This window comes from Gallinula chloropus, assembly GCF_964237585.1.
Source record: "Gallinula chloropus genome assembly, chromosome: 4".
In the NCBI taxonomy this organism is placed as follows: domain Eukaryota; kingdom Metazoa; phylum Chordata; class Aves; order Gruiformes; family Rallidae; genus Gallinula; species Gallinula chloropus.
The window spans coordinates 71,272,103-71,282,301 of record NC_140088.1 but is presented as its reverse complement, the minus strand read 5'-3'; positions in this window follow the sequence as shown (position 1 = coordinate 71,282,301).

Sequence of the window (10,199 nt, the reverse complement as noted above, 5' to 3'; positions counted from 1 at the left end):
GCTCACTGCCAATACTAGATTAAAAAAACAGTTGGAGGTCCATATATTAATAGAGGTATGCTGCCCAGGCTACCTATATAGATTATAAATTATGACAATGACTTTTCAGAGAGAAATTATCAAGCACTACTTTAACCTGATCTTTCAGATTTTTCTTTCTTTTTGCATACTGCACCTTGAATTGCTACATAAATTCTGGAAAAGATGGAATAAATTAGCTCAAAATATATAAATCTCTCTGCGTCTTGATTTTCCCTGTGTTTCATTTAGTTTCAGGTGCCATAACTTTGCTTGCCAGAGCTGAGCTATAGCTGTGTAATGAGATGGATCCTCTGGTATGGGTTACCAATAAATTGACCCAAACTCATTTATGTAAGTAGCTCTAAGTTGCTGTCCTGAAGTCAAAAAGGGGCTTAACTAATTGATCAAATTCCTTATTTACTTCCCATCTTGTTTGGACATACAGAAAATTCCTAGAAAAATTTTACATTCCCTGAGATACCAGTAGGCAGGAAAACCGACTACAGATGCTCTGAGGGAAAGTTTCCATACAGTTATGACCCAGTCCCTGTTCAACTCTATATAACAGAAATCTCTGAAATAATTTTCAGAAGTTAAAAAGCATGGACAACTGATCGCTTCTATTGCTGTTTTACTGAATCACAGAATGGTTGATGTTGGAAGGGATCCCCTGTGGGTCATCTGCTCCAGCCCCCTCCTCAAACAGGATGATCTACAGCTGGTTGCCTACGCACATTCTTGAATAGCTTCAAGGATGGAGGCTCCACGTCTCTGGGAAACCTATGCCAGTGCTCAGTCACCCTCACCATAAAATGTTTTACATATTGTTCATTTGGAATCTCCTGTTTGAGTCCATTGCTTCTTGTTACTGGACACCATTGTAAAGCACCTGGCTCCGCCTTCTTTACACCTTCCCTTCAGATATTTGTTCACATTGATAAAACTCACCTGATGCTTCTACAGACTAAACCTGTCCTGGGTCTCTCAACCATTCCTCACAGGAGAGATGCTTTCATCCCGTAATCACCTGAGGGACACTTTGCTGGACTGTCTCCAGTAGCTTTGTATCTCTCTTGTACTGGGGAGGCCAGAACAAGATACAGCACACCAGGTACGTCATTGAGTGTTGAGTAGAGGGGAAAGATCACATCCCTTGACCTGCTAGCAACAAACCTCCTAATGCAGCCCAGGGCACATCACTGGCTCACGTTGAACTTGGCATTCACCAGGACCCCCATGCTCCTTTCTGCAGAGCTGTCAGCATATAGTGTGCAGGGTTGTTCCTCCCCAGGTGCAGGACTTGTTGAACTGCATGATGTTCCTGTTAGCCCATTGCTCCAGCCTGTTGAGGTCCTTCTGGATAGCAGCATGGCCATGTCAGACACTCCTCCCAGTTTTGTGTCATCAGCAAACTCGCTGAGGACATACTATGCCCCATTATCCAGATCATTAATAAAGATGTTAACCGTAACTGGATCCAGTAGTGACCTCTGTGAAACTAACAATTTATACCAATAAAGTTGACATATGTTTTAATTCAAACCCAAAAAAGATCTCATAGACGTGTAATGCAGCAATAGTTAAATAAAGCACATGGCTGGTATCATGGTTATTGCTTGTGAGCCTTTTAATGCCTTTCAGCATTACAGATTTTGTTTGTGGTTTTCATTAGGTAGGATTTGAGAGACTAAAAATGCACATGAAATTCACGTCTTCAGAATACATTGTGAGAGACAAGGGGATGGAAGAGATTTAAGATGGGTTTAAGTGCTCAGTATGAAAGGAAATGAAGCTGTTTCCGGGTTATCTACAGGTTTTGGTAGAGGGTTACTGTTGCTTCTACATTCTGCTAAAACACTGCTGTAGCGTTCAATTTTACTTTGTACTACACTTTTCTTGAAGCTGTATATTCAAAATCAGTAACTCCAAATAGACTTCTAAAGACTTCTCTGGGTTATCACAGATATCTTTTGAGAGGAAACAATAATTTGGGATTTTGATTTAAAATGCAATTCAACAGACGCCTGAACTGTTGAACCAGAGTTCTCTTGAACTGTGATTTTCATATGGTAGAGAAATACTGGCCAAGGTGGATTGGGAGTACCAGACCAAAAGCCTTGTCCCATCAGCAACACAGATACTCTGCAGAAGGAGAAAGGAGAAAATCTCAGGAATATAAACCAAATTGTAGCAGCTAGCATGAAAAGAGAGGAGAAACTTAAGAAAGAGACTGGAGCAAATTTGTCAGCAATTTTAAAAAACAGTTTGCAGACCATATCAAAGTGTTCCAGAACAAATGAAACAGTCCAAATTTTAAAGGCCTCTGTAGAACTTTAAATAGCAGAATCCACAGGTAACACAATTAATGACAGAATTAATAAACAGTTTTATGGACAGACAGAAGACAGAACCAGGACAAATGGATAAAAGTTGGTTCCCATCACATTTCAGAAAGTACATTTTATTCCTGTCTTTTTACTTCTAATACACAACCGATAACTATGCTTGGTCAAGTAGGGGAAGTATTAGAATTGAAAAGACAGACAGGAAAACATCTATAAAACGCTCTACCTTCTGTCAAGAGCTATAGCCTGAACTACTCTAAGATATTTTGCAAGAATCTGGAGAGTCTAAAAGCTGCACCTTTAAACTGACAAACTGTCAGCTCTCAAAGACAGAGGGAAACTAGCCAGATGAATGAGGTGTCATTTTCCCTTTGAGTGCAGTTAAAGAATGTCAGCTGTCCATCAGAAAATTAAGACTGTCAAGCTTGCACAGTACTCTGTTTCTACTTTTACTGAAACTGAAGATGATCATCATACAAAGAAAAAGGAATACATGTTAAACGTGTTCAATCATGAAGCAATCAAAGGAAGTTCACTTAAAGGATCGATTTGTTTGTACCGTCAGTGACACTAAAGATGCTCATTTCTGGGTCTTGGCTCCCAGAAGCTTATGGCTTTGAGATTCAAACCAACAATCATCTGAACCCAAACCTAGATACACCAAATGAATCACTTCCCCAACTTTCAATAGCATTACCAACATGAACAAAAAGTTAGATGCACACGCTACAAGGGCAGAGCTCTATATGCAACCCCAAAGAACGCTGCATCAGTGTGCACTGGGGACACGGTTCATTAAGCAGAAAGGTCATAGAGATTTCTAAAGTCCTCCTGTATGTCAAAGCCTGATTTTCTCAATCTTCATACAGAGACTGCACAACAGGGTTTAGAGTTTAGCTAGAGTGTCTTAAATGCCACTTCTTCCTATTTGGCTTCACAGGTCTTAACTTTAGTTTTGATTTTCTTGCTTCAAACTAGAAAATTACTGAGTAGATAAGGTATTTTCTACTCTTTCTTAATGTCTGGAGAGTCCATAAAATTAGAAGAGCCAGAGAGCACTTAAAGCAAGCCTGCAGTGCTCCATGTAAGGTATGAGTTAGCAGACTTCATCACCCAGGTGACAGTAACAGTGTTACTGTTCAAAACCAGCTTGAGAGCAACAGCCAAAAACTTTGTCTTACTGCTTTCTGTGCTGGGTTAACTCTTCTCTGTGGATCAAGGTTGGTATTAAGTAATGGCAATTTTGTGCATGCATATGCCTACATTTTCAAGGTTGGGATGACCTTCAGAAAGACACTAACATTCTTTGAGATTAGATGCACAAGACTATCTGGGAAACTTAAAACTATTCTTTCAAATGATCTCTACGTACAGCAATAAATTCTGAGTAAGGATGGTAGACACAGAATGATGCTGTGTTACCATCAGAATCTGAATTCTCCCACTTCTTTCAAGAAAGGCAAGTGCTAACATAAAACTAATTAGATGATTTATGACTGTCATATAATTTATGGCAATGGTACTTATTCTTGTAACAGTAGCTGGAGTGTATACCAACAGTATACAGATATCCAGCTAACGTAAAATTATCAAGAGCTGAAAACAACTGCAGTTGCAAATTCTCTTGGTGTGGATTACTCAGATGGAACATTTTTCACTTTAGAGGGCTTTTTGGTATTTATTACAGAGCATATAAACGTAATCCAATTGTAATAAAGGTTCATAAACTAACTGAAGGTTTCAAATTGCATAATTGCTTTCAATCACTTTAGAAAGGATTTTCTTTCCAGAATCCTATTTTGAACATGAAATGTTACTCCAACATGGATGAGGTATCTATTTATAACAAAATGTGTGTGTGCAATGGTCAAATGCAAAAGAATTGAATGTTTATTTTAGTCTTGATTTTCATCCACTATGTTGCGTAATTTATGCTGAAGTTCTAATTATATCCCTCTATGTAAGCACTGCAAATACGAAAACCAAGAGAAAATCTATTTGCTAGAGCTATTTTCCTCTTCTTTTTCCAAAGAAAAGAGAAGCTTGTGGTCAAATTACTTAATGAAGAGTATTCAACGTGTTAGCAATCATCCCAACAAAGAAAACATGTCCATTTACAGTACTGTTTAACTATTTCTATAGTTAGTGACCACATTAAATGGGTATTTGAATGGGAACATGCCAGATGCATAAAAACAAACTTCATGGATGCCAAACATTAGCTATTTCTACAACATCAGCTAAAAGCATGCAAAAGCAATGTGCAAAATTACACGCATCTACTATAATTACTGGTCTCTTAGGCAACATGTAGTTGACAGTTGATGTGATTTTGTTTAAGAAAGCAATGTCAATGAAATACACCAGGAATTATTACCAGCACATTATGTCATCAACCAAGCTTATATTGAACCACAGTGATATATATTAAAGCTCAAGAACTGTAATGCAGCACAAGTATGAAAATTGGTATCTATTAATGAAAGAATTCTACAGTTTATGCTTAAGAACATGAAAAATAACGTTAGCTGGACAAAATAACCCATAATAACTAGAAGCTGTGCAGTTCAACAGCTTTTTAGCAGTTCAAGAACAAAATGGAAAAAAGTTCATTTTACGGAGTGAGCCACCACAGACCTCAATTTAAGGAAGGCGCCTGGGATTTGCAACAGTGAATCAGAGCTGAGCTTTGATGCTTCTGGTTGCCAACAGTGGTCCAGACTGGAGGCCTCTGATAAAGGAACAACAATGTTTTTAATGAACAGCAGTTGGCTCAAAGTTCTTGGCCTAAGTTCTAAAACATGAGGCTTCCAACCCCCGTGATCCTTCCCTATCATCTATTTTAACTACGGATAGCTTCATTATCCTTTATTTAAAAACCTCTATTCAAAACCCTGATTTATAACCTGACTCAGTGATAGCTTGTCATGGGGAATTCCTCTGGCTAAATACAGATGCCAGAAAGAAACACACACATTGCAAACAGGATCACTTATCTTTAAGTTTGAAAACTTATTGGCACCCCCACAGTTCTACACGAAGATGGTTACATTATCCCAGAACATCATTTTTGTATTTTCTGTACAAAATCATTTTTGTATTTTCTGTACAAAATAATAGGATTCTTTGCACACAGGATATTAAAGTCACCTACGTGATTACTGAATGCAATCAAATAATAGGTTGGCTTGTCACCAAGCCCACATAAACAGCTCTTACATCTATCAATTCAAACAGCCATAGATAGCCCCGAAACACTCCATGGTCCACAAAATACCAGATGAAAAACCCAACCATAAACATAGGGGGTTGGGGAGTAACGAAACAAAATTGCTAGAGGGAGTGAGTTCCACAGCTGGAGTATCTCAAATAACCATCCAATTGACTCACCATTCCCTCTCCACATTTACATCCCACTGCTCCTGTACACATGTCTGCACCAAAAGTACCACAACTGTCATGAAAATATTAGGCCAAAACAGATGTTCCTCAGTGTCGTAGTTACTGTGTGGCTTTTTTTTTTTTTTAAAAAAAAAGGTACATTAAAAGTTATTTTTAGACTTGTGCTTTTTTACATAAGAAAGAAAGCCTACCCATCACACCACAGCCACAACCTCTTCCTCCCACTTGGACGCTGTTCTCTAACTTGTGTAAGTCTGTAGAAATAGACAGGATAAATCTGAGGGCACTGGGAGAGCTGGCTGGCATCATCATGAGGCCATTCTTTATTCTCTTTGAAAGGTTGTGAAGCCTTACAGCAAGGACAACACAGAGAACTACAGGCAGGAGGTCATGCTCACTTCCATCCTGGGGAAAACACATGGTACGGCCTCTTGGAAGCCTTCCAGTCTGACAAGTCTGTAATTTCCATCTAACTTGGTAGCCTTTAAGAAAAGGGTATCACCTCCTGCACAAAAACTCTAAAACTACAGTTCTCTCTCCTTTTTCTTACCTACAACTTCACTGTAGGAACATCTGTTCTGGCATATGAATTTCCAATTATTCCAAATGATACACCTGTAACTGGAATCATGAAGAGGCCTTTGACATCCTACTGTTTGAAGGTGAACAAACCAACAGAAACCCAAAGAAAAAACACTAGAACTGACAAACACTTCAAAAGTTGGGCATCAAGAAAATGCTGGCACTAAAGGAAAGCTGACTTCTGAGTTTTCTGTTCCATGGCACAGATGAATTTACTGCCCCTTTGTTTACCTTAGATATGCATTTTTCTCTTTATTACTTTCATATAACAGTTGATTTTCCTTTGTCTTTTGTGCAACAATTACATTTTTCTTGCATATAACTGAATTATATGGCTATAATTGGAAGGTGTTTGAGCTACAACACAGTTGTGCTGGTAACAGTTCAAAGTACAGTAACTTAATCTATCTTCATATGTTCAAAAAAATATTCCTTCCTTCATAAAAATATTTATGAAATGGTTGAACACTAAATGCAGCAAAAGCAACCAAATACCAGTAAAAACGTTATATATTAAAACAACACATTAAAGGGCACATTAAGGACAGTGGCATGTTATTTTAAACTGACACACTTAACACGTAGAAAAAGTTGTTAACAATTAAAAATATGCATGGAATGCTGTTCCAACACATCCAAAGTAACCATCTGAATTCGAAAACAAGCATTAGGAGAGGGGAAAGCAAGAAAATTTGGAGCATACTAATAGTAAGATAAAAAGATAATTACTTAAGACTGACAAAAATACAAGGAATTTTAATATGAACCAAACAAAGTGCGCCAAAAAAGTTTCTGAACATAGATTTTTGTTTTGGCATATGAAGTGGATACAGCAAAGAAGCACAAAGCCCTTTTTTCTGTATGCTGTATCTACTGCCAATCATTTCACAAATAACAAACAATACCCAAATTTCATGATCATATGCATAACATATACATAATTATTGACATTATTTTAGTTCTTGCATGTGTAAGATTCTCCTGACTCCACCAGTCATTTAACTGCACTCTGATTTTGAAAGCAGACAGAACAGAGTTGTTGGGTTTTCTCCCTAAGCTTCAAAAAAAATAACTCAATCCTCACTAACATAAAAATACCATATTGGCCATTAGAGCTAAATGGATTCCAAAGTCAAAAAGACATCCATTGAAATGATTTTTTTTTTTTAAAAAAGCAGTATCGGCAGTTATATGATTCTCAACTAATTACTTCTGTGCTCCAATGTACTCACTGCAAACAAACCAAACTACAGATGGCAGAGAAGTGTACTGGTACAACAGATCTAAAAAGAACTAATTATTTCACATCAGCATGATGTCACCTGATACATCAGCAGTATCTTTTAACCTTCAGATTTGTTAAGTAAGAAACACTAATAGTTTTTCACTGCAGGTGGCTTACCTATACATTTTGATCAGCATGTAGTGTGTTTTACAAGATTTTCATAGTGAATCCAATAAAATTGGGCTGCAACATGTCCTATGTGTGGTTGTCTCATATACAGGTGCAGGATCACACAACCTGTTGATGAAATGTTTCCATAGTGCTGAAAGAATCAAGGATCCACTGTGAGCAGGTTTCCTATTGCATTGGGCAGTGGTGCACCCCTCTCAGCTATCATGGCATCGTTATGCTTTGGTACTTACATACCCCATGACCCATCTCACTTGCATGTCTGCTCCACTCAGCAGCTATCAGCTGTGACTCTCTAGGAAGTACAGAGTTTACACTGGGTATTTTTTGTTTTTGCTCTGCATTCCATGCCCATTTTCCATTCTGCTGCATGCAGCAACATCTACCACAGCAACCCAGAGAACTGCAGAAGATTTCTGACATTGTTCGAACCCAATACATATAAACAGTTCAAGAGTTTTTCATCCGGAAGTCACAGCTGCAATACAGTATTACAGAGTCTATTAGCCAACTCTCACCCAACCTCAACACCCCTAAAAAGATCAGCATTTACATTTGAAGCTAACTCAGATGTTTCTCAAATAGAAGTCCCTTAAAACTTTTAAAATACCAACAATGGAGTCTAAACACTGAAGGGGCTCAGTACACAAAAATAATCAAAAAGCAATGTTTCATGTATTTGAAAGTCAGTGGATGAAAAAACCCATTGCCTTCAATATCATGACAGCATGCCATCTTCTGCACAACTGTGGTTTCAATTCTCATGTACCTGAGTAAGTTCTCTGCTAATTCTTAAAACTCCAGGCAATCTTTCGCTCAAGGCAGCATGACAAATCACAAGGAACAGGACAGTAAAGCTGCTGAAGCAATACAGGTGTATTTCAACTCGCACAACAGGTTCATATTTCTCAATGATACTGGAAATTTATTTTTAAAAAATTAGCACTAAAATTAGTTGTCCTATTTGATATTAGTCAAACTGTATCGTTTAGCAAACCTGTTTCAAGGGCTCCATCACAGCTGATGCTGTGCAAACTTAAAGATCAGCAACAATCAAGTAAAATACAGTCTAACAGGGAAAAAGCATCAATTAGACAATAATTTAATTTCTAGAATCAGTGACTACCTAATCAGTTAACAAGAATAGTCAAATACTATCACTCACCATAAAATGGCCATTTCCACTAGACCTTTTAATATACCAGAGTATCCACCAGGTAGCTTAAAGTCAAACAAAATCAGAAAGTAGCAGTTTAAAATTTATGTCAGCACTACAAATGAAGTATTTTATGTGTCTTTGTAACAACAATCAATGGGTAGTTTTGAAAACACATCATTTTCATTAAAAAAAAAAAAATCAATAGAGAGTCAGAAGAACTGATTTTTTTTAAAAGATCAAACCACAGAAAAATTAAGGGGCACACTGTACCTACTAGGAATGCCCACTGTTTATTACTACCCCTGCTTAAATATGGAAATACTAACACCTCTTGAAATAGGACTGAGGAAGCAGAAAATTAACATGATAAAGGTAAAGACAAACAAAAATAAAGATGATACTTTATTATCTATACACAGACAACTAACAAAAACACAGAGGACCTCAGTTCAGTTTGGTCATCTGTTTCCTGTAATAAAATTACATTTTTTTCCCAGCATTACTGACAAGGGTAACAGAAGACTGGCAAGAAAATGGAAAATTATGGTTGTGTTAGGACAACATTTTGTTCACCCTGCAGCTGGTCCCAGTGGGACCAAAGACATAAGAAAAAGAAGCAGTAATTAGGTCCATATCTTCGACATCAAGCTAGCTCCTTGCCTAACAAGCTGCTAGAACAACAGTTTTTTCTCTTACCAGGAGCATGATGTCCAGTCATTGTGTTTGAAAGAACTCTAGGCTTTGTGAATTCCATACCATTTATGTATATGGAAACACATAGCAAGTTAACATACCTAAAAATTAATGTAATTGAGTTCATACTTCTTGAGGGAAGTACATGTCCCAGAGTGGCAATTTAATCTGTGGTAAATTAGCTTTTTTCAGTGCCTTTCCCCCCCCCCCCCAGTTTTTCTTCAGTTTTTAGTAAACAAAACATCAGTTCACTTCATGTATAATTCAGGCTTTACTATCCACAGTGAGGTAACTCCATTCTTAGACATGAGGAAGATTCTGTTCTCCTGAGAAGAAAAGAAACTAGAATCCATTGATGCCAAAGGTGACAAGGTCACAAAACAGCATTACAAAAGGTATGAAGTCTCACTATCCTTGCAAGGCATCAAGGTGATGGACACTATGGGATAACATCAAAATATGGAGGGGATCTCTATAAATCTTTTCTTCCTGTGAAGCCTAGTTCTATGCAGGGCAGCAAATATAAAATCATTTACTAAAGTCACAAATAAGCAAGACCTGTGGGAAACCACATCATTAACAT